Raw genomic sequence first — 6,274 nt, 5'->3', positions numbered from 1 at the left:
TGTAAAGTACTAATAGACTGCCTCGACCACCATCGTTACCATGTATAAGTACTACTACTACTACTACTACTACAATACTATAACTATAATACAAACAACAATTCGACAAAAGAAGCAATTAAATTCACGAATCATCTATGCTACAGTTAGAAATGACACTCACCTTGATTCCAATACGTTAATAACAGATAATCATGAGAATGACGGCCGCGGTTCCCACTCTCAGTTCGGCAGGCTTAGTTAGCTCTTATGACGTGTTTTTTTTTTTTTTTTTTTTGTCATCACCCTAACATGGGTATTAGGTCATTTTCATTCATTTATTTATTTCTTTAATATTTAAATTTTCTTGGATTTCAATAAACAATTATTTTTTATTTTTTTTATTTATTTTTATTTATTATTTCTTTTTCTTTTGATTTTTTTTTTTTAATATTAACATTATATACACACTCAGGTTCTCATACAAGCTTCATCCACACAGGGATCATACGCCTATCTCAAAATTATTGTCCTTTGTCAGGGCATGGGGGAGGGAGGGATAACTCACACGCACTCAGGGTGGCTAGGTAGCATCACTACGTATTGCTCATATACATGAAGAGGGAAAATATTCACATCACATCACGCAAGACTGAAATCATACACACTTTCATAGTTTCATTTACATTCATAATATTGTTGAAATATTTACCGTGCAAAATAAATATATACACATAAATCACAACTCTCTGATCAAATTGGCCTCAGTCAGGTCTATCGATAGAAATAAAGAATGAGAAAAATTAAACAGTCTGCCTTTTTAAGCACCTCGTTTCTTGTCCCGCGGGAGCTGCCAACACTCGCTGTACAACTAGATACAATTTGATATATATACTGCTTTGGCAAATAACCAAAGCTAGACATGATTGCGAAGAGAAAGATGTCACAATAACCAGTAAATCATTATGCAATAGTATCTCATTGATGATAGATTTAGTAATAGATAGTTATCATAGACATTCATACTATTATACACACGTAGTGCCTTCACAGATATATCTTCTGCGACTGGTTAAAATGGCAGCAGTGGTCTCATGGTGGCGATGGTGGTAACAGTGGTGGTGGCGGTGGGCTATACTGACCCATATACACCCACACACAGCTATAAACATTAAAAAAACACTCTTATATACCGAAAACACTCGTAAACACACTCAAAACACCCCCATACACACACACACACACACACACACACACACACACACACACACACACACAAGTGAAATGAAGTGTTGCTATATTACCGATAATTTTCAAGCAGCATCAAGCACCAATTAAGCACCAGCACCAAGCACCAAGCGGCAAGACAAGCAGTGCAAGCCTTCGCCACAACCCTGCACACTGCCTTATCTTCATTAAATAAAGGTATTTATAAGGCCATTCACTTATTTTTAGGTTTCCTTTACATATGAGAGTGAAAACAGTAAGCAAATATTAAAAGGTGATGGGTATAACGTCAGTATTAACAGCTGATATTTGCTTCCTTCACTTACCGTAAGCTAAACGTGTGTCAGAATACAGTCACCAGTCTACCATTTCATATCCCATAGTCAAAAGTTCCCTATATGGCTTAATTTTGGCTTGTTGAGATGATAAAACAACATATGGAGGTTCGCCACCGTTGTTCCCGGTGTTGCCTCCGGGCAGCCTCCCCCTGCGGTCCCCACAAGCCATCACCCTCCCCCAGGCAGCCTGCGGGGTCAAATACTTTTTTTTTTTTTATATATTTTCTAACGGTAATATTACGCTTCCATGGTATGTTTTTATGGTTTCTATAAATGTTTCGTTGTGTTTGAAGTGTTTTTCGCGCCTGTATTGGGTAAATATGTAGCGTTTAGTGGTGTTTTATGGCGTATGTTAAAGGCTTTTTAACGGTCAAAATTTCAATTTCCATTTTGAGCTTTTTTATTTGAAGCTATAAGTGAGCCTTTATGGTATCAAAGAATCGTCTATGCTCTTTTAAGTTTGAATTCAATCTATTGAGATAAATATGTGAACTTTGAAATGGTGTTTGGTGTTGTTGAACAAAAGTCTTAATTTTCTTTATCTTATTTGCTCACGTTTCCACTTCTCGGTGTAAGTCCCTGTAGAATGCCTTAAAAGATAGCTCAGACTCCGTGAAATGTGGTAAAATACTCGCCATGTGAAAATGGCTTGACTTTCCAGGACGTTTTAGGAAAGTTATTGTTGAAAATGTTTTATACTTTTAACGTAATTAACTTAGAAATTTTTTAAACTAGTTGAGCTGGAGATATTTTGATATTTTGAAAATTAGTTTAAATATTTATCACCTCATAAAATGTCATGTATTCGGCCGTGGCTTCATTTTTTCTAAAAGTCAATTTTTAAATCAAATCATTTACGTAATTTAGCCGAGTCATCCCCGTTCCCGTTCTCTCTGATGACCACAGCCCTGGTGGTGAATCATCATAGCCCCGGGCTGGCGCCTCTTTTCCAACACCCCAGTTCGTCAATATTTTACCTAATATCTAGTGATTTCTACGCGTTTTCGTATGTGTCTACGTTCAGGTGTGTAAATATTGGCAGCAGAATGAGGAAGAAAGAAGAAATAAAGGAGAGTAAGGAGGAAGGAAAGAGAAAGGGAGAAGGAAGAGGAGCAGCAACCAACCCACAATACTTAAGTCACTCACCATTTCCTTAATATTTTGTCTAACACCTAGTGTTTTGGTGTGTTTCTAGGCTCTGGGATGTAGATGGAAGCAATAGAAGGAAGACGAAGGAGAAACAATGAAGAAGGATGAAGAAGAAATGAGAAAAAAAAAGCGGAATAGGAGAAAGAGCCAAGGTGTAATATTTCCTTAAGTGTCCCTTTTAATCTTAACGTTTTTTATAATGCATACTATTGTTTTTGGGATATATTTGGGGTGTTTCAAGTGTATACAATAGTGTTGCAGGATGTTATGAGTATGTTGTAGGTGCATTTTGCGTGTTTTCAGTGTGTTTTAGGCCTTTTAGGTTTATTTTACGTACCTTGAGTATGTGAATTTAGATGTATTTGCATGTTTTGCGTGTGTTTTCGGAGTATTTTGAGGGGTTATGTGGTGTTTTGAGTGTGGGTTTAGGTTAATTTTGAGTGTTTTAAGCTGTGTAGGTGTGTGTTAGGAGTCTTTTGGATGTGTGTGGAGGTGATTTAGGTATATACTGGGTATTCCTAGTGAGTTTTAGGTGTGGTTAGGGGCATTTTGAGGAATTGCATGGTTTTTTGAGTGTGGTAGGGGATGATATTAAGTATTGTAAGTTGTTTGGGTGTGTGAGGGGGATTTTGGTTTATATTAAGTGTTTCTAGTGAGTTTCAGGTGTATCGTGGTAAATTTTGAGGTGTTACATGGTATTTTGAGTGTGTTTCATGTTAGTTTTGAGTTATTTAAATGGATTGGGTGTGTGTGGGGGTGATTTGGGCGTATAGTGGTGTTGTGTGTTTTGGTGCCTTTAAGGTGTTGTTTGGTTTTATAAGTGTGTTTTGGATTACTTTTGAGTGTTGTAAGTAGTTTGTCTGTGAATTTGGCTGGTTCGGGGTGATTTTGACGTATATCGGATGTTTTTTAGCGAGTCTTAGGTGCATTTTGGTGCATTTTGAGGTGTTGCGTGGTGTTTTGAGTGTGCTTGGGTTAGTTTTGAATGTTTTAAGTGGTTAGGGTGTGCACCAATATATATATATATATATATATATATATATATATATATATATATATATATATATATATATATATATATACCCTATATTGTGACGTAATAGGATATCTACCAATCAGAGGACAAAGAAATGATGGTGATATGGCAACGCTAAATCGGTGAATGCTATTGACCAATGACCAGTATGAATGAACTTTTTATATATCATTTGTGCAATTTCTTTAAATAATGGATACAAGCCTGCCTGCAGTACACATGATTGTATTATACTCTACTTCATTCATCTGTAGATACTGGCATTTACAAGGTTTCCTAAATAATATTAATGATAACATTCTTATAAATAAGCACTATATAGTATACTATTAATTTTTTTGTGATTGTAACCCATGCGTATCTACCTCCAAAGACAACTTATTAGTTGAAATTGGCAAAAGATGAGTTGTTCTGTTGTTTATCTATGGACAAAGCTGTCTGAAGAGTTTCTCATAGAGAGCATTGGAGGCCAAAAATAGCAACGGTAAAATAGCAAAAGACTGTTCGCTTGATACTGATTAAACAATGATTACGAAAGAAAGTAAGCCAGTAAAGCATATGTGGTGCTGCAATACAGAGACAAGCATTACCTAATACACTGGTTCCGCAGCCCAAATGACATTGATTGACAAGGAGGAAGAGTAATAAGGATGTTACCATTTATCTATTAGCAAACCAAATGCTCTTATGTCATCTCCAACAAGACTGCCAAAGTGTGTTATGTCATGTCATTCCTTTCATATACAGTAATTACTTAGTCGAACGATTATATTTCGTATCCAGTATGAGAGAGAGAGAGAGAGAGAGAGAGAGATTAGATTTATTTTGGCTCAGACTTTTTACAAAGTATGGAGCACATCCTCCAATCACAATTTGCAATTACAATTTTCATTTAGAACATACTTGTATTACAAAAATAACTTTTTTACTGCCTTGGCGAACATAGCTAAATTATTCAGAATTTCAAACCCATTATCCTGAAGCAGTCTGACAAATTTAATTTGGTTTGGGTTGTTTATGTAGTACATAGGTAAAAGTTGTTTCCTAAGCCTCATTATTTCTTGATTTTTACATATTAACAAAACATGGTATTCATCACCTACCTCATTTTCTTCACATTTTGTGCAAAGTCTATTTTCTCTTGGGGTATTATTATATCTACCGGTAACGATAGGTAATCTGTGATTGCCAGTTCTAAATCTACACAAGGTGATTCTTCCGTGTTTTGGTAATTTTAACAGATAATCCTGCATCTTTATAGGAGATATATGCACTACATGATGTTTTATTATGTAATGTTGCGTTCCACTCTGTGATCCACTGGTCCTTAACATTTCTTCCAAAGGCTAATTTCACCCACAAAGGGTTACTTCAATTTTGTTCAAGCCACACACCTGACATGCCTGAATGATCTAATAGAGATTTTACAAATTTTATCCAAGGTGACTTAAAACTATTTTCATCATGCAGTTTCAAGAGACACTTATACATTATACAACTCAGTTTTCTTTGCTTACCATTAATTAACCTTACCCAATAACCTAAAATTCTACTTTTAATATGAGTAATAACAGGGTATTTACCTAGCTCTCCATACACCATAGAATTACAGGTGGTCTTTCTAACACCAAGTATATACTTAAGAAAAGTCAAATGTACAACCTCAATTACTTTGTACACCCTATACCCCAAAATCTCACAGCCATACGTTATTATAGGTAATACCATTGTATCAAAAAGTTCTAGTTGTAAATCAATTGGCAAATTAAGTTTTCGACACTTTGCAATCAAGCTGTACATTGTCCTCCTTCCTTGGTGACAAAGATTCTCTTGACATACCTTAAAGCTTCCATTATAATTCAAAGTTACACCCAAATATTTATATTCATCTACAATTTCGATTTGTTCTCCCTTGAATTGAAAATTATAATTTCTTGCAATATCTTTTCTCTTTGTAAACACTGTGATTTTGGTTTTTCTACAGTTTATATCTAATTTCCACCTGTCACAGTATGTTTCCATAGCTTTAAATGCATTACTCATACCTCTTTCATCTTCAGCTAGAATAACAGTGTCGTCAGCATACATGAGAACAAGTACTTTAAGCATAGAGTCAATCCATTCCTCACCTATTTGAACAAAATCACAATCATTATTCAACAAATGATCTTCAATAAAGAAAAACAAAATTTCATCTCAAAGCTGAGAAATGCCAAAAGCAAAGATTCTAGATTATATTGGCAAATTTTGCAACAAACAAAGAAAAATCTGATATACGTCTAGGTGAATCAGAACAGAGTAATGAAAATATAGAAGTGAATATTGATCTTAATGCTAATGCCTTATTAAATAAGGAAGTAACTGAAGACGAAGTACTATAATGCATTAGTAAGCTTAAGAACAATAAAGCTGGTGGCATTGATGATGTCATAAATGAATATATTAAGAGCACAAAAGAGGTAATGTGTCCTTTGTATGTTAAATTGTTTAACAAAATTCTGGATACAGGAGACATACCAGATGATTGGTTGGTTGGAATCATTGT

This window comes from Portunus trituberculatus, chromosome 25 (genome assembly GCF_017591435.1).
Source record: "Portunus trituberculatus isolate SZX2019 chromosome 25, ASM1759143v1, whole genome shotgun sequence".
Lineage (NCBI taxonomy): Eukaryota > Metazoa > Arthropoda > Malacostraca > Decapoda > Portunidae > Portunus > Portunus trituberculatus.
The sequence above is the reverse complement of the archived record's forward strand: the minus strand, read 5'-3'. Positions refer to the sequence as shown.